The 27,327-nt window shown below is 37.7% G+C and overlaps 1 protein-coding gene and 1 non-coding gene across 5 annotated transcripts in view; both read right to left on the reverse strand.

Annotated features, from left to right (window-relative positions):
- ASH1L (ASH1 like histone lysine methyltransferase) overlaps window positions 1-27,327 on the reverse strand; it is a 193,703-nt gene that overhangs the window by 129,032 nt on the left and 37,344 nt on the right. The gene's annotated exons all lie outside the window — the stretch shown is intronic.
- LOC123847205 (U6 spliceosomal RNA) lies at window positions 16,852-16,958 on the reverse strand. Its single transcript, XR_006791457.1, has one exon. It is a non-coding gene; the product is annotated as a U6 spliceosomal RNA (small nuclear RNA).

Here is a 27,327-nt window from a genome sequence, read left to right on the forward strand (position 1 = left end):
CGAGCCCCTCATCTGTGGAGCCTGCTTAAGATTCTCTATCCCTCTGCCCCCCAACCCAAACATAAAAAGAAGAAAAGCAAGGGAATAACTGTATCAAATGTTTTTAAAGCTTCTATCATGAAAACAGTATGGAACTGACACTTGAAAAGACAAAAGAACCAATGGAACAGGGCACAGCAACAAAACACAAACTCAAGCATCCAGACAGGAACTCTATGTAACATGGGGTGACTCCTACAGCAGGGAGATAGGTGAGAACTGGGAAACTACCACCTACATTAACTATACCTGTGACCAAGGAATCCCACTGTGGGAGATCTATTCCAAGACACATTGGCAGAAATAGAACGGCTACAGAAAGCCATAAAATGTACCACTATGTTTTAAGATTTTATTTTTAGGTAATCTCTATACCCTGCATGGGGCTTGAACTCACAATCCTGAGACCAAGAGTCACATGCTACCCCGAATGAGCCAGCCAGGTGCTCCTACCACTATTTTAATAGCAAATCCCTAAAATGATTACCTACAGGAGAGTAGCTCAATAAACCAAACTATATCTGTACTGCTGTGATGCTCTTCAAGAATATACTGTTAGATGAAAAAAGCAGGATAGAGAAATATGAATATATACCTGATTATATTAAACATGGAAGAAAAAAACAAAGATGAACGAAAATGGTAACGTATAAGGGAGGAAAGAAACCTAGAAGTTCGATCTCTCTGCATTTGCTTATGGTTCTAACTTTGCAATTACTGTTTTAAATATTTAAGAAACAAAATTATATCATATAGAAAAATATTCCAAATCTCTAAATATTGAAACAATGTAAACAAATACATCTATCAAATTAACTACATAGCTACATAGAAAACAATTATTTTGAGTTACCTTTAAGATTTATGTATTTATTTTAGAGATGAGAGAGAGTGCACAAGCACAAGTAGGGGGAAGGGCAGAGGGAGAGAGAGACAAGCAGACTCCTCACTAAGCGCAGAGCCCCATACGGGGTTCGATCCCACAACCCTGAGATCATGACCTTACCCGAAATCAAGGGTCAGACACTTAACTGACTGAGCCACTCAGGCGCCTTTCTTTTCTTTCTTTCTTTTTTTTTTTTTAAGATTCTACTTATCTATCTGACAGAGGGAGAGACAGCGAGAGAGGGAACACAAACAGGGGGAGTGGGAGAGGGAGAAGCAGGTTTCCTGCCGAGCAGGGAGCCCGACGCGGGGCTCGAACCCAGACCCTGGGACCATGACCTGAGCTGAAGGCAGATGCTTTAACAACTGAGCCACCCAGGCGCCTTTATTTTCAATTACTTTAAAACACAGTATTTAGCTACATGTTTTAAAGACAAAAAGCTGCCCATAAAAAAATCTTAAATTGCATCCAGTGAGAATATCAGTGGTAATATCGGTATAATTATTTTGAACCTAGATAGATGGATAATTGATAAATAGATCAAATAAGTTACTATATAAATGTCATTACGAACCAAAATTTTGGAAGAGAAGAGATATAATATAAAATCAAAGAAGTTAATTAAAAACCGTGTAATTTTGGGGTGCCTGGGTGACTCAGTCAGTTAAGCGTCTGCCTTGGGCTCAGGTCATGATCCCAGGGTTCTGGGATCGAGCCCCACATCGGGCTCCCTTCTCCGCGGGAAGCCTGCTTCTCCCTCTCCCACTCCCCCTGTTTGTGTTCCCTGTCTCGCTGTCTCTCTGTCAAATAAATAAATAAAATCTTAAAAAAAAAAAAAAAAGAATGAATGGGTCAACTAGGAAATTAAACAAGAATTTAAAAATTCATGGAAACAAATGAAAGTGAAAACAACTGTTCAAAATCTTTGGGATGCAGCCAAGGTGGTCCTAAAAGGAAAGTATATAGCGATACAAGCCTTTCTCAAGAAGCAAGAAAGGTCTCAACTACACAACTTAACCTACACCTAAAGGAGCTGGAGAAAGAACAGCAAATAAAGCCTAAACCCAACAGGAGAAGGGAAATAAAAAAGATCAGAGCAGAAATCAATGAAATAGAAACCAAAAGAACAGTAGAAATGATCAACAAAATTAGGAGCTGGTTCCTTGAAAGAATTAATAAGATTGACAAACCACTGGCCAGACTTATCAAAAAGAAAAGAGAAAGGACCCAAATAAATAAAATCATGAATGAAAGAGGAGAGATCACAACCAACACTGAAGAAATACAAACAATTACAAGAACATATTATGAGCAACTATATGCCAGCAAATTAGATAATCTGGAAGAAATGGATGCATCCCTAGAGACTATAAACAACAAAACTGAACCAGGAAGAGATAGAAAACCTGAACAGACCTATAACGAGCAAAGGAAATTGAAGCAGTTATCAAAAATCTCCCAACAAACAAGAGCCCAGGGCCAGATGGCTTCCCAGGGGAATTCTACCAAACATTTAAAGAAGAATTAATACCTTTTCTTCTAAAACTGTTCCAAAAAATAGAAATGGAAGGAAAACTTCCAAACTTATTTTATGAGGCCAGCATTACCTTGATCCCAAAAGCAGACAAAGACTCCATCAAAAAGGAGAATTACAGACCAATATCCCTGATGGACATGGACACAAATATTCTCACCAAAATACTAGCCAATAGGATCCAAAAGTACATTAAAAGGATTATTCACCACGACCAAGTGGGATTTATTCCTGGGCTGCAAGGTTGGTTCAACATCCGCAAATCAATGTGATACACTACATTAATAAAAGAAAGAACAAGAACCATATGATCCTCTCAATAGATGCAGAAAAAGCATTTGACAAAGTACAGCAACCTTTCATGATTAAAACTCTTCAGAGTATAGGGATAGAGGGTACATACCTCAGTATCATAAAAGCCATCTATGAAAAACCCACAGCGAGTATCATTCTCAATGGGGAAAAACTGAGAGCTTTCCCCCTAAGGTCAGGAACACGGCAGGGATATCCACTATCACCACTGCTATTCAACATAGTATTGGAAGTCCTAGCCACAGCAATCAGACAACAAAAAGAAATCAAAGGCATCCAAATCGGCAAAGAAGTCAAACTCTCACTCTTTGCTGATGATACTTTATGTGGAAAACCCAAAAGTCTCCATAGCCACATGCAGAAAAATGAAACTGGACCACTTCCTTACACCACACACAAAAAAAGACTCAAAATAGGTGAAAGACCTAAATGTGAGACGGGAATCCATCAAAATCCTGAGGAGAACACAGGCAGCAACCTCTTCAACCTCAACGGCAGCAACCTCTTCTTAGACACATCACCAAAGGCAAGGGAAACAAGGGCAAAAATGAACTATTGGGACTTCATAAAGATAAAAAGCTTTTGCAAAGCAAAGGACACAGTTAACAAAACCAAAAGACATCCGACAGAATGGGAGAAGATATTTGCAAATGACATATCAGATAAAGAGCTAGTTAAAGAACTTATCAAACTCAACACCCAAGAAACAAATAATCCAATCAAGAAATGGGCAGAAGACATGAACAGATTTCTGCAAAGACATCCAGATGGCCAATAGACACAAGTGCTCAACATCGCTCGGCATCAGGGAAATACAAATTAAAACCACAATGAGATACCACCTCACACCAGTCAGAATGGCTAAAATGAACAAGTCAGTAAACGACAGATGTTGGCGAGGATGCGGAGAAAGGGGAACCCTCCTATACTGTTGGTGGGAATGCAAACTGGTAAAGCCACTCTGGAAAACAGTATGGAGGTTCCTCAAAAAATTGAAAATAGAGCTACCTTACAACCCAGCAATTGCACTACTGGGTATTTACCCCAAAGATACAAATGTAGTGATCTAAAGGGGTACGTGCACCCTGATGTTTATAGCAGCAATGTCCACAATAGCCAAACTTTGGAAAGAGCCCAGATGTCCATCAACAGATGAATGTATAAAGAAGATGTAGTATATATACACAATGGAATATTATGAAGCCATCAAAAAATTAAATCTTGCCATTTGCAATGACGTGGGTGGAACTAGAGGGTATTATGCTAAGCAAAATAAGTCAATCAGAGAAAGACAATTATCATATGATCTCACTGATATGTGGAATTTGAGGAACAAGGCAGAGGATCATAGGGGAAGAGAGGAAAAAATGAAACAAGACAAAACCAGAGAGGGAGACAAACCATAAGAGGCACTTAATCTCAGGAAACAAACTAAGGGTTGCTGGAGTGGAGGGGGGTGGGAGGGATGGGGCGGCTGGGTGATGGACATTGGGGAGGGTATGTGCTATGGTGAGTGCTGTGAATTGTGTTAAGACTGATGAATCACAGACCTGTACCCCTGAAACAAATAATACATTATATGTTAATAAAAAAAAATAAAGTTGTATAAACTTAAAAAAAGAGAGAGAGAGAGAGAAAACAACAACAACAACAAAGACATCCATAGATAATTTGGTTTTGGTTTCAAAGATCTTTTCCTCCAAATCCTGATATTAGATAAACAATTGATGAGATAATAAAATGTTGAAAACTACATTTGGTACAGGTGATATTATCCTCCTACATTTCTTTCTTTCTTTCTTTTTCTTTTTTAAAGATTTTATTTATTTACTTGTCAGAGGGAGAGACAGAGAGACAGACAGAGAGAGAAAGCACAAGCAGGGAGAGTGGCAGGCAGAGGGAGAAGCAGACTCCCCGCTGAGCAAGGAGCCCGACGTGGAACTCGATCCCAGGACCCCGGGATCATGACCTGAGCCAAAGGCAGATGCTCAACCGACTGAGCCACCCAGGCATTCCTCCTCTTATATTTCTAAGAACCCTTTAAAATGACAACTAGTAATAATAAGTACCATTTTTAAGACAGTATATTATATATTAGCCAATGAAAAAGTTATTGTATCAAAGCATCCTATTAGGCATGTAATTTTTTTCAACCTCAAAAGAGCTTTCTTCCAAATATAAAGGTATGCTTATTTAAAAAGACACAGAAGTACTATCATCCACGGATAAACACTTTTACATTTAAGATATTTCCATCACACGCACAACAACATGCACATGTACATTCTTTTATAAAAATGGGCCCAAAATGCTTTTTGTTTTGTAGCTCAGTTAACTTAAATGATACAAGGAAACACTTCTCTGTGCAAATAAATCAGGAGTTAGAGTACTGATTCACTGGTTTCATAATAGTCCATAATTCATAAAATCAATCTCCAACTTGCTGCTTTTAAAATAATTTCTGGTTATTTTTCATTATGAATATATGATGATCATCCAATTACATAAATCTTTGCCTACCTGTCCAATTACTTCCCTCAGAGAACTGCTAGATCTAAAGGGATACACAATTAATAACTATATATAATGTAATGTATAAATGTACTATTTACACATGTGGACCAGCTATTCATGAAAGGGAAAAAAGTTTAAAGGAAAAAAAAAAGTTCATTATAAAAATCCAGACTGTACAAACAATAAATTTCTGCAAATCAAGATAACACTTTAGGATCTGTGATATCCTACATTGTTAGGCAATGCTTTTTTTTTTTTTAAGATTTTAAAAAATTATTATTTATTTGTTTGAGAGAGAGAATGAGAGAGACAGATTGAGCGCGAGAGCGGGGAGGGCCAGAGGGAGAAGCAGGCTCCCCGCTGAGCAGGGAGCCCAATGCAGGACTTGATCCCAGGAATCCAGGATCATGGCCTGAGCCGAAGGCAGACGCTTAACCGACTGAGCCACCCAGGCGCCCAGGCAATCCTTCTTATAGCAGAAACAATACCATCTAACAACCTGACCCTGATAATTCTGAAATTAAACATTGCCAATTTGGATGATTTGGTTGGAGTTATGTTCAGTAATTTTACTGTCTCCCATTTACCGTTCCAATAAGTTCATTAAGTTTTCATTTCAAATGCTATTATTCCTAGATTATTATTTAAGATAATTTTCAAATCTACTTGTTATTGTCCTGTTTTTATCAAATGGCTTTTTGCCCATTTAAACACTTAAATCTTTCAGATGGTTTCAATATCTGTAGCTCTTTGGATGTAAAGGCTATGTGTGCATGTACTAACTTGCCCTAACTGTGGGTTTGTGTTCATGTGCAGTCTGCAGTTTTCTGTTTACTGTTTATATTATGCTATGAGTTTTTTTGGTGGGATGTCAATGTTCTAAATGTGAAGACTGTGTATTCCCATTGTCAGTGATTAAGATTTCCACAGCCTAGGGGCGCCTGGGTGGCTCAGTCGTTAAGCGTCTGCCTTCGGCTCAGGTCATGATCTGGGTCCTGGGATCAAGCCCCGCATCGGGCTCCCTGCTCAGCGGGAAGCCTGCTTCTCCCTCCTCCACTCCCCCTGCTTGTGTTCCCTCTCTCGCTGTGTCTCTCTCTGTCAAATAAATAAAATCTTAAAAAAAATTAAAAAAAGATTTCCACAGCCTATAAGATTTTTTTGTATTTCTATTTTTATATTTCATTTATTACCTGTTATTTTGAATGTCCTGTCACATGATTTTGCTGGCCATGTGTATTTCTTCAGCATGGAAATAACTGTTCAAAGTCCTTGGTCCCTACTATCTTTCTACATTGTGGAATTTATCATTACTGATTTAGAAGAGCCCTCAGTATGTTAGAAATGGTAGTTCTTTTTTCTCTCATGTTACACATATTTCCCCCAATTTATCAAGTTGTATTTCCATTTCCTGTTAGATTTCTTACAAAGTTACAATCTTTTATGTGTTCAAATACATATGAAAAACAACTAAGCACCTCACACAGGCTGTCAGTGAACCCCCACAACTACTTGATGCAGGTACTATGATTAACATCAGTAAGAACAAGAGTAAAGTTGAGATAATATCAGCCCAAGGTCACCTAACCAGGTAAGTGACTGAGGTATGATTTAAACCTAGTCTCATTTCACAGTCAAAGCTCTTAACCATTATAGTCAATAAAATAGTCTCTTTAGCTCTACAGGTGTTTTCAAAGCATAATTGGAAAGGTCAAGCCCTCCTGAAGACAATAATCTTCACCACATTTTCAATGAATGTTTTTTTTTCTTTTTACTTTAAATTACTTATCTATCTAGATTTTTTTTTTTTTAAGATTTTATTTATTTATTTGACAGAGAGAGAGATAGCGAGAGCAGGAACACAAGCAGGGGGAGTGGGAGAGGGAGAAGCAGGCCTCCCGCCGGGCAGGGAGCCCGATGTGGGACTCGACCCCAGGACCCTGGGATCATGACCTGAGCCAAAGGCAGACGCTTAATGACTGAGCCACCCAGGCGCCCCTCTATCTAGAATTTTGAAAATAATCTGTGGGCGCCTGGGTGGCTCAGTTGGTTAAGCGACTGCCTTCGGCTCAGGTCGTGATCCTGGAGTCCCTGGATCGAGTCCCGCATCGGGCTTCCTGCTCGGCAGGGAGTCTGCTTCTCCCTTTGACCCTCCCCTCTCTCATGTGCTCTCTCTCATTCTCTCTCTCTCAAATAAATAAATAAATAAAATCTTAAAAAAAAAAAAAAAGAAAATAATCTGTGAGTAGCACTCAGCTTTTACCTCAAAAGAAGTTTTTCCATTACTCACTTCATGTTAATTTCCTTGAAATACATTCATCACCTATTTTATTCATATTTGGGTCTTTCTTTAAGCTCTCCATTTTGCTTCACTCACATTTATGTTTATTATTGAGCCACTAATACAATATATTGATACTATAACTTTATAAAAACTTTTAATACTTGAAAAGACTAATTTTTCTTTGTACTCCTGTAGAAATTTCTTGGCTATTTTATTTATAACATTATTGAGATATAATTCATATACCATAAACTTCCCTCTTTTAGAGCACAAATTCAATGGTTTTTCGTATATTCACAGACTTGCAAATCCCAAGCCACTAATTTTAGAACATTTTCATAAGGATTCCTGATTAATTTTGCATATGTAGACTTCCATGTGGCCTTGAGATCCATTTGAAATTTCAAAAAACTGTAAATGGCTTTAACTTTGTATATTAAGGTAGGGAAAAAAATATATATCTCAACAGTAACATTAGCGCCACAATAACAAAGCAAATTTATCTATTTAGTTAAACTTTTTGGTGTTACCGGATATTTATAATCTTATTCAAAATAGATCCCAAACACTTGCTGTCAAGTTTAATTCTTAATATTTCACAAATAACATTACTTTCATGAATAAATTTTTTGTTAGATTTTCTAACTCTACATTGATGATATTTGAGAACACTGCTGATTTTATCTACTTTACATCTTGAATTCTTGCTGAATCAAGAACTCATTTTTTCAGAAAACAGTTAATAAGTACCTACTATTTAAGTACAAAGAATAATAGCAGTGAAAATATCCCTTTCACCATGGAGAGTTCATTCTAATGCATGAGCGGGGTAGAGGCAATAAAAAGGTAAGTAAAATATTCAGTATTTCAGAATGTGAAATGTGCTATGCAGAAAATAAGAGCATGGAAGGAGAGGAAAGACTAGGGTTGGAAAGCACTTAGAATATTAAAACAGGTTGTCAGGAAAGTCCTGATTGAGGGCGCCTGGGTGGCTCAGTAGTTGAGCATCTGCCTTCGGCTCAGGTCATGATCCCAGGATCCTGGGATTGAGTCCCACATCGGGCTCCCTGCTCCGCGGGAAGCCTGCTTCTCCCTCTCCCATTCCCCCTTCTTGTGTTCCCTCTCTCGCCGTGTCTCTATCAAATAAATAAAATATTAAAAAAAAAAAAAAAAGGAAAGTCCTGATTGAGAAGGCCACATCTGCACAGAAACCTTAAGGAGGGATGTATACAGCTACCTGAGAAAAGAATAATATCCCAAAGAGGAAACAGTGAGAGCAAAGGCCCTGAGGCAGGAGTTTCTCTGGTGTAATCGAGGAAAGTGAGGTCAGGCAGGAAGTAGAGAGGCAGAGTGGACAAATTTTTGTTAGTCCAAAAGAGGGGAAGCCATTGGAAGGTTTTATGCAGAAGAGATTTGTGAACTAATTCTTCATTCAACAAATATATATTGGGTACCCACTCAGCGTTGGAGATACAGCAAAGAATAAAGACAAGAATTCCTGCTCTGGCATAGCTCATATTTTAATGGAAGAAAAAGACAATAAAAAACCCCACAGATTTGGGGGTGCATGGGTGACCCATTTGGTTAGGTGTCTGCCTTCGGCTCAGGTCATGATCCCGGGGTCCTGAGATAGAGCCCCGTGTTGGGCTGCCTGCTCAGCACGGAGTCTGCTTCCAGACTGCCCCCCGCCCCCAGCTTGTGCTGTTTTGGACATGGTATGACTGAAATGCCTTCTGATCACCAAACAGAGAAGTGTGAGCAGGAAGTTTCAAATCTGGAAGACATCAGCACACAGACATTTAAAGCCTCGAGGCTGGCTGACACAGCCAGGTGAGGGTGAATCGAATCGGAAAAGAAGAGGACTAACAGCAAATACTGGGGCACGGCCACATCAGGAGATAAAGAAGAGCTAGCAAAGACTAGGGAGCCAGAAGGTAACAACGGGGGGGGGGGGCGGGGAGAGACAATAAGAAAGAGCGCAAGTGAATATGTGGTACCCTGCAGCTGAGGTGAGGAACCCAACTTTACAGGAGCCGACTGCCACTTGCTGCTGACAGATCAAACAGAAATGAGCCCATGGATTTCTCTGCTGGAGGTGGCACCGTGGCACTGCCAGCAACTGTGCAACAGCACTCTCTGGAAAATGTGAGAGCAAAAACCTGATTGGAATGGGTTTAAAGGCTAATCTAAAGAGAAAAATGTAAAATCAAGTAAAAACAACAGGGAAATGGAGAAGTGGGGGGTCAGAGCTAGAAGACAAAGTAGAATCAAAGAATCTTTTTTTTTTTCTTTTTCAAATGTGAAAAACAATGGCATCTCTTTATTCTCAAAGGAAATACAGCTGTGAGGGGGTGCCTGGGTGGTGGCTCAGGTGGTTAAGCATCCAACTCCTGGTTTCAGCTCGTCATGATCTCAGGGTCATGAGATTGAGTCCTGAGTTGGGCTCCCCACTGATTGGGGAGTCTGCTTGGGATTCTCTTCTTTCCCTTTCCCTCTGCCCTTCCCCCATTCTCTCAAATAAAAATAAATAAATCTTCAGGGACACGTAGGTGGCTTAGTCGGTTAATTTCTGCCTTCAGCTTAGGTCATGATGCTGGGGTCCTGAGACTGAATCCCACGTCGGGCTCCCTGCTCAGCGGGAAGTATGCTTCTCCCTCTACCCCTTCCCGTTTGTGCTTGTGCTCATGCTCTCTCTCTCAAAAATAAATAAATGCAATCTTTACAAAAAACTAAAGATAAAAATAAACCTTAAAAAATATTAAAAATTAAAAAAATTAAAAAAAATTATTCCAAGAAGTTTAAAAATAAAAAAAGGAAAATAGCAGTGAGAAAAAGATGAAAAACCATACACTCCTGAAGTTTAATATATATGTATGTATATATATATGTATAAAATCTCCTAGACAACTACCCAGTTCCAATAGAATTTACTGAATCATTTTGTCATTTTTCCTGTGACATGAAATGCTATACTTTTCATACATAAAATTCTTATATATACTTGGGTCTATTGCTAGATCTTCCATTCTGTGTCACTGATTTTCTGTCTATACATTCAGCACTACCACAATGTTCTAATAATTTTAACTTTGTTTTATTTTCTAATAAGACTGATTCCTACCTGTTACTGCTCTTTTCAGATATGTCACTGCTACTCTTACTTATTTTGCCATATAAACGTTACAAGCAACTTACCTACTGCCAAAAAATATATATATCGTTTTAATTTTCATTGTTAAATTTACAAATACCCCAAAGAAGTGAAGGGAGGGACTTGTGCAGATATTTCTACACTGATGTTCACAGTATCATTATGCACAAATAGCCAAAAGGTGGAAGCAATTCCATCGATGTCCACTGACAGGTGAATGATAAAGAAAGTGTGGCATATACATACAAGTGTTTATTATTCAGCCTTAAAATGGAAGGAACTTTTGACATTTGCTGTACAACATGGATGAACCTTGAGGACATTAAGCTAAAGGAAATAAGCCAGTCACAAAAAGACAAATACTATATGATTCCATTTACACAGTACCTGGAGTAGTCAAATTTATATAGAGAATGGCAGTTGCCAAGGGGCTGCAGGGAAAGGCTGTCACTGTTTAATGGAGTACAGAATTTCAGTTGGGGGAAGACCAAAAATGTTCTGGAGATGGATGGTGATGATGGTTTCACAACATTCACAATGTGAATGTACTTAATGCCCACAGAACTGTATATGTAAAACTGGTTTAAAAGGTAAATTTGATGTTATGTATATTTTACCACATTAAAAATTCAGATAAATTTTGGGAGAACTGACCTCTTCATGATGATTCTATTCAAAAACATTTCCATTTGTTCAAGATTCAATAGTATTTTGCAGCTTTCTTCATATAGATCTTAAGCCCTGAGAGTTGTTTATTTCTAGATATTACTGATTTTCATTTATTACTCTATTAGTCAATCACCTCACTGAATTCTCTTACAAGCTTTTTGACTGATTCTCTGGGAATATCAATGTACACAGCATCATCTGCAAATAATAGTAATCTTAATTACTTTTTCTATTTTTATCCTTCTAATTTCTCCTTTCCAATTTTATTAACTAGTATCTCCCAGTAACATTATTACATAACAGTGATGACAAAGAGCATCTGCTTCATCTACATCCCAGTGAGAATGCCTGGTATCTCCTTATCTATTTATCTATGTACATACATGTGTACATATACACATAAGCTCATTTATATGTCTACATATATACATACTTCTACGTATTCCTTTTACTCATTAAAGGAATATCAGTTTTTCTTTTTTTAGCTACTCGTGTTTCTAGTATTATACTCCCTTGGATTTCTGGGGAAAAACAATCCATAATCGTACATAGTTCTTTTTTTTCCTTTAAATAAACAATTTTTAAAAAAGATTTATCTGCGAGAGAGCGCATGTGCATGCAGGTGTGATCATGAGTGGGGGCCAGGGGCATAGGGAGAGGGAGAAGCAGACTCTCCGCTGAGCAGGCAGCCTGACAGTGGGCTCAATTCCAAGACCCTAGGATCATGACCTGAGCTGAAGGCAGATGCTTAAATAAGCCACCCAGGCACCCCTCCTTTAAATAAACATTTTGAGATAATTGTAGGTTCACCTGTAGTTTTGAGAAATAACAGAAACCCAGTATACCCTTTACCCAAGTCCCTCCAATAACACCTTTCAAAAGTATAGTTACCACAACCAGGATATTGATATTAACATAATCCACTGATTTTATTCAGATTTTCCCACTTTTACACGTATTCATTTGTGTGTTTGTGTATGTATATGTGTTTAGTGCTATACAGTTTTATCACCTGCGTAGGTCCATGTATCTACCACTACAGTCAAGATACAGAATGGTCCCATCACCAAAAGGATCACTTGTGTTGTCCCTTTATATTGCACAGCTTCATATTTTTTAACTAAGAAAATTATAACTCAAGTCAAAGACTGTCAGCCTTGGCTATCAACTGTTAATGACATAAATCACTTAAGACAAGCACAGAGCTACTACAAGATTCTGTAAAGAAAAGGATACCTATGAATTTGTTTCCATAAAATATAAAGCAAATCTATTTCTGTCTTGCCAAATTAAGTTGAAATATGCTTAAGATTTTTTGTCAAAATAGGCCAAAAACTTTGCTTTGACATTTAAATATTTAATAGTTTCAAGGACTGATTTGTAACCTTGAGACTAAAATGAAGTCCTTACAGAACTATATAGGCTATTTATTATAAAAGGTAAATTTTAATCATTAAAAATTATAGATTTTCATTCTTGAACAGTGGAATAACAGAGTAATATACCTTTAATTAATTCAACAAATCTAAATAGGACTATGTGTAGTCCTCCTTGTATATATATTTAAAAGTAAACTAAAGCAAAACTTACCCATATTCAGAAGAATCTGAGTATGTGCTCAAGCAAGATTATTGTGTAGTTTCCCTTTATGTGCTATCTTTGTAAGGCTTTAGAATTAATACTATGCTTCCTTTCTTCCCTTTCTTAGGCTCTGCAAAGGTCTAAATAATTTTGGAATTATCGGTTTCCTCAAGGTTTTATGGAATGAAACCAATGCCAGGACCAGGATTTCTGGGTAATAATATTAACTTTGAGAGACTTCTCTATTATTAATTTTTGATGATCCGCAAGTTGAAATTTTCTGTGATTTCTGGAATTAGATTTGGTAAATTATCTTTTTTTTTTAAATTACCCTTACCCATGTTTTCACATTTATTTGCATATAATTTTTTAAGATTTTATTTTTAAGTCATCTCCACACCCGATGTGGGGTTTGAACTCACCACCCTGAGCTCCACTAACTGAGCCAGCCAGGAGCCCCTTATTTGCATATAACCAAGCAAAAAACCTAATTATTATAACTTTAACTTCTACTGTATTTGGAATTATTTGCCCTTTAGCACTACTTTTTTTTTTTTTTAAAGATTTTATTTATTTATTTGAGACTAAGAATGAGATAGAGCATGAAAGGGTCAGAGGGAGAAGCAGACTCCCCGCCGAGCAGGGAGCCCGATGCGGGACTCGATCCCGGGACTCCAGGATCATGACCTGAGCCGAAGGCAGTCGCTCAACCGACTGAGCCACCCAGGCGCCCTAGCACTACTTATTTTATATATTCCTGTTTTCCCTCCCTCCTGTTTACTTCTGGGTTACACTTGCTAAATAAAACCTTATGTTTCATTTCCCCCCCAAAAGAAGTACTATCTGGATAGTGACTGCCTTTGTTTTCTAGTTCATTTCTGCATTCTGGTTTCTCAAACACTCTTCCTAAGATTGTTTTGTTCTCTTGATAGGTACTGAGGAGAATTGTTTATTCCAATTATTTTATTTTTTTTATAAGATTTTATTTATTTATTTGAGAGAGAATGAGAGAGAGAGAGCATGAGAGGGGGGAAGGTCAGGGGGAGAAGCAGACTCCCCGCCGAGCAGGGAGCCCGATGCAGGACTCGATCCCGGGACTCCAAAATCATGACCTGAGCCAAAGGCAGTCACTTAACCAACTGAACCACCCAGGTGCCCTATTCCATTTATTTTCATTCTTTCCCTTTTAATTGATATTTAAAAGTACCTTCCCTTTAAATATAGCTTTTGTTATTTTCTAGAAATTCTGAGGTTCGGGATATTTCCAGACTGTGAAGTCTTTTTGTTGTCTGCTTTTATTAATTTCTACTCTTTCTCCATCATGATCCGAGAACACTGTTTGTTTTTACTCTTTATGGTAGCTTACTATATGTTCAATTTTTGTGAGACTCCATCTGTTATGGACTGAAGTATGTGCCCCCAAAATTCGAATGCTGAAGCCCTAACCATCACCCCCTAAATGTGGTTGTGTTTGGAGATAGGTCCTTCAAGGAGACCTTTACTTCAGCATAAATGAAGTTAGAAAGGTGAGGCCCAAATCTAATAAAAATGGGGTCGCTGTCAGAGGAAGAGAGCTCAGAGATCTCCTTCCTCTGCATTCACAGAGAAGAGGTCCTGTGAGGACAGATGAAGAAAATGACTATCTCTAAGCCAGGAAGAGAGTCCTCACCAGAAACCAACCCTGACAGCAAAATGATCTTGGACTTGTAGACTCCAGAACTGCGATGAAATAAATTTGTTTTTAAACCATCTGGTCTATGATATGTTGTTATGGCAATCCTAGTAGCTTGATACACCATCACAGTTTTGTTACACTTCGACTTTTCATAGCCTAAACGTTTTGTTTTTTTTTTTACACTATGTGGAATGTACTTATTTTACCTATTAAATTTAAAAATCTAGAAAATGTATGTTTCTAGAAATTCAAAATAACTTATACTTGGTTGTTGATATTTGCTCTCTACTATCAGTAACAATTAAATTAGCATACTCTTCCTGTTCCTGCCTCATCATTCAATTATATGACTATCAATTTTTTTTACTGTATTAGATCTTTATCAGTTTTATTAACTTTAAATGATATTTTCTGACCCCTACTATAATAAATGAAGAATCAATGTATAAACTACTTCTCCATGTTCTCTCATTTCCCCAATTTTTATTAAATTTACAAAGCCAACTGTAGTCTCTTTGTTTTAGCCTTTCCATTCTTCTCCTGGTTGGCTAACAAAAAGATTGAAGGCTGTCTTCCATTGTTTGTTGAAGAATGAAAATAATATCCTCTGAATTAAAGTGTTCAAAAAAGTTGGTCAGCATCCTTTTGGTACAGATGAACTGTCCAATTTGAGGGCATTATGAAAATTGCTATTTTGGTTTTGAATTTTGACAAGAACACCTTGAATTTATCCTCACAGAGGTAACTTGATCCTTTGACCTGGATCACAAAGGAGATTCTAAGCTTTACTGATAAAGTCTAACACTGCAAATGTTGTTTACATGACACTCTATAACAATATTAAATGAGACCCAAAAAGCCCTTTCAATCTATTTATTGAAATTTTCTATTATTTTATTTTTTAATTCATTTTTATCTTTTTAAAAGATTTTATTTGAGAGAGCGAGCGAGTGTGAGAGAGCAAGCAGGAGTGGGTGGGAGGGGGAGAGGGAGAGGGAGAAGACGACTCCCCACTGAGGCTAACCCTACCCCTAACCCAGGACTCTGGGATCATGACCTGAGCCAAAGGCAGACACTTAACCAACCAAGCCACCCAGGCACCCAGACATTTTCTATTATTTTAGACAATATCTTTATATTATGCTTTTAACAGCTGATCGAGGGGCGCCTGGGTGGCTCAGTTGTTAAGCGTCTGCCTTCGGCTCAGGTCATGATCTCAGGGTCCTGGGATCGAGCCCCGCACTGGGCTCCTTACTCTGCGGGAAGCCTGCTTCTCCCTCTCCTACTCCCCCTGCTTGTGTTCCCTCTCTCGCTGTGTCTCTCTCTGTCAAATAAATAAATAAAATCTTTAAAAAAACAAAACAGCTGATCTAATAAGAAATTCTGCCTTTCTATTTAAGATACCAGTTATGCATACTTGTATTTCTTCCCCCTTTTCCCGTATATATCACATCTTGCCCATCCTTTTGAACTTTGTTCATTTCCATTTTGTTCCTTCTTCCCCACTGTTTTCAAATGTGCTGCTTCTAACTGTACTTTTCTATAACTAATTTTCTTCTTCTATTTGTTTCCTAGTATGCCTTCAAATGCCTCATGTCTTCTGTGTTCTTGAAATTGCTGTTTTATCCTTCATTGTTTTAACAAAAGTGATTGTTCTATATTTTTGTAATTCCCAGCAAAACGGTATCCTCGCTACATCTGCAATCCAGTCTGCTAAAACTTGTCAGCTGGGGAAGTTCTGTTCAGAACTGACAATTATTTTTTCTCAGCATTTGAAGATATAATTCTTTTGTTTCCTAACCTTTAGTTGGTGTTTGAAGGTCTGGTATTTGTTTAAATGTTGCTCCTCTGTCTAATTCTCATTGTTTTAGATTTTTTTTTGTCCTCAATATTCTACAGATTCACTTAATGTGTCTCAATATAGACATAGCTTTATCAATCCTTCTCAGAACATGTCCATCATAAATATTCAATTTGGGAATATTATCCTTCAAATATTAGATTTCCTCAATTATTCTTCAGGACTCCAAATAGGACATATAGGACTTATTACCATCCTTTATCATCTTTAATTCTTTCTACCATATTTGACATCTCTGGCTCTGCTACATTCTAGGTAACTTTCTCACTACTATTTTCCAGTTCATTATTCTCTCCACAGCTGTGTCTAAATTGAAAGCTAAACTATTACTCACTGAGCCTTTATTTATTTATTTAGGAACACTTCATGAATTTGCATGTCTTCCTTGCCCAGGGGCCATGCTAATCTTCTCCTTATCGTTCTAATTTTAGTATATGTACTGCCAAAACAAGCACCACTGAGTCTTTCAATGTAAATGAGTACACTTTTTTCATCATGAAAATAAACCATTCCTATCCAGAAAATATATTTCATTGGCTTCTTTTGAAAATCTGCCTGGTTATCTTCTTAAAGGTTTATTCTTACCTCTCGCTTATTATTAAGTCTCTAATCATTTCAAATGCTTTATATTCTTTTTGTTAAGGGAAGATTCACAATTTTTTGTTTATTTCTTTTTAAAGTAAACTCTATGCCCAACCTGGGGCTCAAACTCATGCCCACGAGATCAAGAGTCACATGCTCCATCGGGTGGGCCAGCCAGGAGCCCCAATACTTTATATTCTTAATCCAACAACTGTATTACTTGAAGCTCCTACAGAATTTATTCCTGTTGTTAATTGTGTTTGGGCTCTTGCTGCTCATGATGGATAACTTTCTTGGGATTTTTTTTTCAATGTTTAATTCTGAATTCTTCTTAAGAGGAGCTTCACTGAGGGTACAGACCCTGAAGAATCCGAGTTCCAACTCCCTACCTTGAGTAGGCTTAGAATAAAATGCAGATCAATTTTAAACTCTTCTCTAGATGGGTATATTTTTCTAGGAGGAAGGTAACAAAAATATATATAAAGGAAAACACAGATACAGCCTTTAAAAAAAAAAAGATTTATTTATGCATTTATTTGAGAGAGAGAAAGAGAGAGCATGAGTGAGCACAAGCCGGGGGGGGGGGTGCAGAGGGGGAGGAAGAGAAGCAGACTCCCTGCTCAGCAGGTAACCCAACGTAAGGCTCTATCTCAAGACCCTGAGATCACAACCTGAGCTGAATCCAAGAGTTGGACACTTACCCAACTGAGCCACCCTGGATCCCCACTGAGATGCAGTTTTTAAAAAATAACAACAAAAAACAGTATCTTTTTTTTTTTTTAAAGATTTTATTTATTTGACAGTGAGAGATACAGTGAGAGAGGGAACACAAGCAGGGGGAGTGGGAGAAGGAGAAGCAGGCTTCCTGCTGAGCAGGGAGCCCGATGCGGGGCTCGATCCCAGGACCCTGGGATCATGACCTGAGCCGAAGGCAGACGCTTAACGACTGAGCCACCCAAGCGCCCCCAAAAAACAGTATCTTAAAATGAACAAAGATATGAACAGACAATTCAAAGCAGAGAATTAAATAGCAGAAGAAAACATGTTCAAACTCACTAGAATAAGGGAAGAAATAAATGCTAAAAGATAGGACTTTTATATTTTGCCATTACTATGAGTGACTACCAAAAAGTGAAGGAGAAAAAGGAAAATAAATGAGACCTCAAGAAACATATTCACAGAATCTCATGAAAGGGCAAGTTACAAAGAGGAAGACAGGAAAAGAATAAATATTACAAAAATATTTTAAAATATCTCCTTTTTTTTTTTAAGGATTTTTTAAATTTATTTTTCAACAGAGAGATAGCGAGAGAGGTAACACAAGCAGGGGGAGTGCGAGAGGGAGAAGCAGGCTTCCCATGGAGCAGGGAGCCCGATGCGGGGCTCGATCCCAGGACCCTGGGATCATGACCCGAGCCGAAAGCAGATGCTTAACGACTGAGCCACCCAGGCGCCCTAAAATATTTCCTTCTAAAAGATATTATGAATTTATAATTGAAGGCAGATTTTTACCAAGTTTGGCTTCAGTTTCAAGAAAGCCAAACGACTAAATGCTTACTTTCACATTATTTCTGGTATCACAAAACTTAGGAGTAATCAACATAATAGATTACTACCAATTATAATTAGTCTAACATTGTCAGTAATACAAATAAGGCATGACACTTGGATTTGTGGTATTATTTGAATATTCACTTTAAAGAAAGGTAAGAATTCTATTTGAAACATGAAGAACTTCCTTATGGGCATCATGTGTTAACATTTAATAAGTAGAGGTACGTGTACTATCGCAAAACTGAAATGCTGAAATACTTATAATCACAAAAGCTGTTAGCTTCATGTTCTAAAACAAGAACTATCAAACAGTTAAATAAACAAGGAAACTGACAATGTAAAGAGTAGGTTATCTAAATTAGCATAAACATTTTATGATTAAGTAAATGGATGCTAATAGAACTTATATAATCATAAAAGACAGGATAACAGAATTGCATTTATATCATAATTCTCACCTTCCTAGAATTTTAGTGCGCTAAGTGAAATAACATTAAACATTAACCTTTAAGTAAAATGTTTTACTCTATTTAATCCCTGGAGCTTTCAAGAAAAATACACCTTTAGCAATTCTTCATGTTATGTGAAAATTAATTAAAAGCATATCAACTTAGCTCAAAGTTTCACAAGAGAAACTCCAAAATAAATCATCTTCACCCATAATAACCTTTGATCTGGACATAAAAGTATTTTTGAAAAAGTAGAAAATGTTAGAGGAAAACAAAACATCTGCAACAAGTGTAGTTCTTATTCCATAAAAAAAACTAAATGCTTTAAGATGTCTTCGTGAATATGATTCGGGAGGCCTAAAACTTGAATAAGCATTGCTACTGACTGACAATCATTTTCAGTAGTTGATAAATATTTTTTTGAGATCTGCCCTCCCGAAGTTCCTTTGAGAAAACATCCTATTGAAAAAGTTGTTCCTAAATCTCATTCTGCCGTAAACAAAATGTGAATATGATTAGATACGCTACTTCTATTTCCCGCACATTCAGATACATAAAAACATGCATGCCTGACAGCATGAGATGATCAACTTCTGCTTTGGTTTTCGCTGAAAGACAGCTGCATCTCACACTGCTTAACAACAGAATGAATCTGACTAAAATAAACTGTATAGAATGGAAAATCAATAAAGAAATGAAAAATAAGTTAAATTATCATTTAATTAGTATTGACAACAGAATATAGTGAAGGCTATGAATGATTTGGGAATCATAAGAAGAGAATGCTCTGTTCAGGGGCGCTTGGGTGGTTTGGTTAGTTAAGCATCTGACTTCAGGGCAGGTCATGATCTGAGTCCTGGGATCTAGCCCCAAGTCAAGTTCCCCTGCTTGTCCCTCTCCCTCTGTACCTCCCCGCCGTTTGTGCCCTCTCTGTCTCTCAAATAAATAAATAAAATTTTTTTAAAAAATGTTTTGTTCACATCCTCAAGTGTATGTTTAGAGAATTATAGCAGAAATACAGTAGTATGCTATTTTCATCATTCTTGTTATACTAGAGATTTTGAAATTACTTTGCTGTCTACTTAATGAAACAGGAAAGACTAGACTTATTACGTTAAAAAAAATGTTTGAAATATGGAAAGCTCTAATGTTACTCTACAAACAATAGGAACATAGGAAAACTTATTCAAAGTAGTTTGTTCACTAGAACTCACTGGAACAGTGTTGTGCCTTAGGAGTGTGTGTATACAGGCTAGCTGCTGGAAAGTTCCTCCTACCTATTGTTCTGTTACATGGTAGATCTTGAAACTAGTGTTCATGCAATGAAAGCTGAGATGCAGGTGGAAATTCAGACAACTCTATTATCTTGTAAACCAATTACACACACCTCCATTGCAATGTTTAGAGATATAAGGTTTATGGAGAATTTGGAATGTTGCCACTACATCCTAACAAAAAGTAAAAAGCTTGGGACTCCTGGGTGGCTCAGTCAGTTAAGCGGCTGCCTTCGGCACGGGTCATGATCCCAGGATCCTGGGATCGAGTCCCACATCGGGCTTCTTGCTCAGCAGGGAGCCTGCTTCTCCCTCCCTCTCCCTCTGCTTGTGCTCTCTCTTTCAAATAAATAAAATCTAAAAAAAAAAAAAGTAAAAAGCTTAACAAACGGAAAAATCAACAAGTTTTCTTAGATCCATACTGGAAGTGAGGTCACAGGGCAAACTACTACTGACGCCCAAACTGGAGTGACCGACAGAGAGTCCTAATTCACCAGAGCAGAAAACCAGGAGCTGAAACATTGGTGGGAAGCAGTATTGGGGCAGCCCTGAATTGTAACTGGCAAACTGTGAGAGTTTAATGCACAGTCTGGGAGCTGAAAACTCCAGGAAGAATCAGCCACTGCAATCCCCCACACTTTTCTGAGTTTTAGCTCCTGCATTTGTCCCCGGTTCTCACAATGAGAACCCCCCCACCCCACTACCTCCTACAGGAGGAGGGGAAAAGGAACCATTTTGAAGTATGTCAGAGAATTCTATTAACAAGGTCTGCCCTCAGGAGACGCTATTAAGCAGAGCCTAACCTGTTAGAATTAAACAAAGCCTAACTTCTCTGGGGGAAGGGAAACATCCAACTTTAGCTTACTCTAGCCATCCTGTCCTACCTCAAGAGGAGAGGGGGAAACGGGAGAAGCATTTATGAAGTTCACAGTCTAGAAGTACAGGTGCCCTAAAAGACTGAGGCCTAATCACAGGACTAAAGAACACCTCCCCTCCCCTCACACCTTACCACCACATCACTAAAAGCCTGTCTATTTACAGCAATTCCTTTTACCCAGTACATTATGCCCACCCACCTATCAAGGAAAAATTACATGACATACTAAAAGACAACACAGTTTGAAGACAGAGAAAGCTTTAAAATCAGGCTCAGGGCACCTTCGTGGCTCAGTCGGTTAAACATCTGACTCTTGGTTTCAGCCCAGGTGGTGATCTCAGGGTTGTGAGATTAATATGCTAATTGATAAAGCAGACTGCATGTGAGAACAGATGGGCAATGCGAGCAGAGAGGTGGAAATTCTAAGAAAGAAACAAAAAAAGTTCTAGAGAACAGAAACACTAAAAAATGAAAAATGGCTCTGATGAGCTCATTAGCAGAGTAAACATGGCTGAGGAAAGAATCTCCAAGCTTAAGGCTATCTCAATAGAAACCTCCAAAACTAAAAAGCAAGAGAAAAAAGACTGGAAAAAACCAGGACAGGAGATCCAAGAACTGTGGGACAGCAGTGTAACACCTGCATAATGGGAATACAAGAAGAAGAAAGAGAGAAAGGAACAGGAAAAATACTTGAAACAACGGCTGATAATTCCACCAATTTAATACCAGTCACCTAACCAAGTTCAGAAAGCTGAAAGAATAATAAGCAGGATAAATGCAAACAAAACAAAACAAAACAAAAAACCCTATACCTACACACATCATTTTCAAACTATAGAAAATCAAAGATAAAGGGGCGCCTGGGTGGCTCAGTCGGTTAAGCATCTGCCTTGGGCTCAGGTCATGATCCCAAGGTCCTCAGATGGAGCCCGACATCAGGCTCCCTGCTCAGTGGGAAGCGTACTTCTCCCTGTCCCTCTGCCGCTTGCTCTTGCTCTCTTCAAATAAACAAACAAACAAACAAATAAATATTAAAGAAGAAAAAAGGAAAAAAAAGATAAAGGAAAAAATCTTGAAAGAAGATAGATGGGAAAAACACCTCTCCTACAGAAGAGCAAAGGTAAGAATTACATCTAACTTCTTCTTGGAACCATGCAAGCAAGAACAGTGGACTGAAATTAAAGTGTTAGAAGAAAAAAATCACCACTAGAATTCAGTACCCTGTGAAACTACCCTTTAAAAGTGAAAAATAAAAGACTTTCACTGACAAACAAAAATTGAGGGAATTTGTATCCAGCCCGACCTGCCTTGCAAGATGTTCAAAGTTCTTTAGAGAGAAGGAAAATGATAGTTCAGAAACACAGATCTACATAAAGAAAGGAAGACCACTGAGGAAGGAAAAAGTGAAGGTGACATATAAGCTTTTATTTTTCTTATTATTAATGATCTAACAGATAAGTCTGTTTAAAATAATAGCAACAATGTATATGACTAGGTATGTTTTTATATATATGTGTGTGTATATATACATATCCTTATATATAAGTGAAATGAACAATGGCGATGATACAAAGGAGGAGAGGGAAGAATTTGGGTTATTTTGTTATTATAACATACCTGTGAAGTGACAGTGTTATCTGGAAGTGGACTTGGCTTAGTTGTAACTGTGTATTGCAAACTCTAGGACAACCACTAAAAAATGTAAAAAGGTTTATGGACAAAATTTTCCCCAATGATAGTAAGAAACATAAGTTACTCATAAAATTATGTTAGAAATTAGAACTATCTGGCTGGCTCAGTCAGTTTCATAAAATCCCTAGGTTTTGTTATCTCATCATATAAGGCCCTTAATTCTGATGTCTCCCCCAAAAGTCTTCATTTGTTTCTACGCAGCTATATCTTGAAATTAATTAGCAATGTGCATTTATGGGGCAGTCTGTATGTGAGCATCTCTGGAGTGATTTATGATCATTAAAATGAAATAAAAGATATGAATAGGCTACCATAAAAAGCAGCATGAATTAGCAAGTCAGTGTGATGATATTTAGGCTTAATTCCCTGGAACTTAAGGAAAGCTACTATGCCTTCTTTCAATTTGATTCAATAATGACTTTTTCCATTAGTAAGATTAACAATGAAATGAGAAATATTCACATTTACCATACCTCATTTTGTACACCATTCAAACAAACCACGATACAGACTCAAGCAGATAAACTTAACATCCAACACTTTAAGAGAAAGTGAATTGCTCAATCAACCAAATGCAGCACTGATTAGAGAAGTTTCTACTACAAAATGAAAGAATTGAGGATGAACCTGATGAAACTAACTATGATAGTCTGAATCGTCCTAGTATATTTATAGCAGTCTTCACAGTGCAATAGAAGAGATCTGCTTTCCCCTCCATTTACAGGAGCAGATGCTTCCATAATGGACGATATTTTGGGTAAAGAGTGGCATCTTGTTTTGTCTCCAAGGCTTAAGACAGATCATTGCTGTCCCCTTAGCTGTTTGTGTATGTAAAGGGAGAAAAGAAGGCTTTACTGAAATGTGAAGATCCACGAGATTTGCATAACAGCTACTGCCATGGAGAAGCTGGGCTCTGTGCCAACTGTTCTCTTCTCTACTACAAAATAACTAGCTCAAGCAGCTTCCAAAATAATCAGTATGAAGGTAAGACAACAGAACTCCATTCAAAGCAGGACCTGGAGATACCTGTACACCATCAGGTCTTCTGGCTTGAATAACTTTTGTCAACAAGAACATGGGAGTGGAAAAGAAGCGGTGGGATAATATAGACTTGTATTCTGGACCTTTTCATAAGTTGGTACAAAAAAGACTACACACTCACAGATGACACTTAACTCACAAGGTGCAGGTAAGATGAGAGAAATGTGACCTCCTATTCCCTGGATAGAGCTAAGGAGCCAAAAAATGAAAAACTGGTTAAAAAGGGGAGAAAAAAAAAAAAGGCACTGGGATAAACAACACCTGACAGCAGTAATGATAAAACAGTGTCACTTGGGCTCATCTTGTACCATCTTTTAGTGGCGGAGTCACTAAGATGTGTTAAATGCTTGGAAAAGGTGTTTGACCAATCTAAAAATGTTTTCTTAAACTAAGACCTAATGTGGGGTTGTTTTTGAATGGAGATATTGCAGACAGCTTAGTTTGGTAAAATAAAGAAAGGTTTTGTTTGACCTATTATAAGATGAATGGGTTTTCTAAGGGTAGTCACCAAAGTTGTGATTTCCCAGGAAATTCATGAAACAGCCACAGGTAATAACACTAATTTCTTAAAAGTAGCAAACTATAGATTATTTTAAATAGACCTAAAAGTTTTAATACACACTTTTAGTAACTGAAAGGAGAAAATATTTATGAGTATTTCAGTTAGGAAAATATATGCAAAAGCACCATCTTAGAGCTACAGAAACAAATCCTCTTATTCTCGAGCTAAATGTGAAGGGGTGTATTTTTGGTGGTGGTGCTGTTTGTTTGTTTGTTTTTTTAATGCTTACTGATCTTAACACACAGTTCATAATCTTAATGACCTATTTTTTAAGCATAGTTTGTGATCCTTAAATGCAAAAACTAAAATTGTCACCTCAAGGAGCATTCATTCACTGGTAAACAAAAGAAACTAATAATTGCACTATAATGTGACACATGTTATAGAACAGAAATATATGCAGTGGAAGCACAGAGGTTACAGCTCAGGTAACCTTTAATAGAACTGGGTGACATGTAAGCCGAGTCTTCCTACCCATTCATCCTATCTCCCTTCTCTATTGCATATGAAATTTTTTTCTATTTGCTTTTATTTAAGAACTTAGTAACAAATTTATTTTTCTGATTTTTCATGTTTATGTGAGCTAATTTACTTCTTGAGATTGCAACTAAGAGAAAAATGTGTCACCAAGTACGTGTAGGAGAATTTCCAGTTGTCTGGTAATTCCTAGTGGTCACAATCAACAAGCAGCTTAAGGAAAAGTGACCAAGCACCCTTTGCCTCTGGCTGCTAATTGTAAGTGTCTGTGATTTTCTCAGCAGTCTTCCGTAGCTCCTACCCATGCGATGAAGGACTAGACAAAGACTAGAGGATAATCACACTCAGCAATTTGGGCAAAAAATAAGAAGGTGGGGTTCAGAAGCAGGTTCTATCTTACTTCATTGCTGTTACTGTGAAAAGTTACTACTGAATTCTGCAACTGTTAGGATCATCTTTCTCCATTCACATATATTCTGAGGTGTTACTAATTCCATGTAGCTTGGCTGAAAATAGCTAAAATATTCTATTGTACATATCTACCATCTGTGCATTTGGGTCAGAATGTCTCTGCACACCTCCTAAACTCTGACTTCCTAACACAGTAGCAGAACATTTTACTGCAAACTTGCATACTTGACTATGAGATGTTTTCCAAAACTGATGGTAAAATATACATAGTAGATAAAAACTTGGCTGTTAAAAAATGAAGAGTAGACCAAGGCCAAATTTAATAGTTCAGAACCTATTTTGTTTAAAGAGTGAGTAGTGGTTACTATTTTACTTTACCAAAGTTACCGTTTCTGACATCTTTGTTCATACTATCTTCTTTTGCTAATCTGTATAATTGCAATTTAGATAATAGACTCTGGATAAACTAAAGCTTTAGGAACACCATAAATCCAGCTTGAAGACCCATATCTATACTAAAGGGTCCCAAGGAAGTCACAGTTAACATGCAACCACCCACCCATTCCCTTCCTTTGTAGGTCTTCACCCAATCTTACATACTTCTCTTAACTCCTGACATTAGGTACTTGCTGGTATAAAGTGATACTCATTTATAACAAAAAGACAAAGGTTATTATATAGATCTTGGATAATATCCTCATATTTTCCCACCTTTTAGTTGTGAGGGGGATATTAGACATACAACAAGTTTCCTTTTCTTCTGGAAAACGAATTCTTAATTCTATGAAGCAGAATTCCATTATGAAATAGTTGGTTTAAAAAAAAATCTTTATACAAACTAACACCACAAACAGTCACATGGAGCTTTGCCAGCTGTATCCTGAAACCCCAATACGACTCACTTCCCCTCCCCCTTTAAGAGTTAAATCCTTGCAACTCATCCTTAAACCTGATTTCTACTGCCACCTGCTGTTGCAGTTCTATGTGCTCAGGAAGCTGCACCACTCTGCCTCAATATTATTCCTGCTTGACTTTCCTGCATGAAAGACCAAGGGAATTCACTATTAACAGATCTGTAAAATAAAATTCAGGTACTGTATCTTGGTAAGGTTTAACATTACAGCTATAAAGGATAGGGCTCCTACTAACTACAAACTATAAATAATTCCAAATTTCTCAAATAAAAAAAAAACTTTCCAAAAAAGCAATTTTAACTTTACAATGTTTCCTCTTTTGGGCACCTGGGTGGCTCAGATGGTTAAGTGTTTGCCTTTGGCTCAGGTCATGATCTCAGGGTCCTGGGATCGAGTCCCGCATCGGGGTCCCTGCTCAGTGGGGAGCCTGCTTCTCCCTCTCCCTCTGCCATTCCCTCTGCTTGCGCTCTTCTGTCTATCTCTCTGTCAAATAAATAAATAAATAAATCTTCAAAAAATAATAAAATAAAGTGTTTCCTCTTTCTAATATAAAGTACAACCACAAAATTTTAGAACTTTAAAAACAAAGAAAAAAATCCTTAAAAACAAATGGGTATGGTCATGCAATTTTTTTTTAATTTTATGTTAGAAGCAACACTACATGGTTTAAAAATCAAAACATGGGACGCCTGGGTGGTTCAGATGGTTAAGCGTCTGCCTTCGGCTCAGGTATGATCTCAGTATCCTGGGATCGCCCCACGTTGGGCTCCCTGCTCAGTGGGGAGACTGCTTCTCCCTCTCCCTCTGCCTGCCGCTCCCCCTGCTTGTGCTCTCTCTCTGACAAATAAATAAATAAAATCTTTAAAAAATAAATAAATATGGGGCACCTGGGTGGCTCAGTTATTAAGCGTCTGCCTTAGGCTCAGGTCATGATCCCGGGGTCCTGGGATTGAGCCCCACATCGGGCTCCCTGCTCCGCAGGAAGCCTGCT

The sequence above is a fragment of the Mirounga angustirostris genome, unplaced genomic scaffold (genome assembly GCF_029215605.1).
Source record: "Mirounga angustirostris isolate CCGP_5_RB_7025 unplaced genomic scaffold, mMirAng1.0.hap1 SCAF_6, whole genome shotgun sequence".
NCBI lineage: Eukaryota > Metazoa > Chordata > Mammalia > Carnivora > Phocidae > Mirounga > Mirounga angustirostris.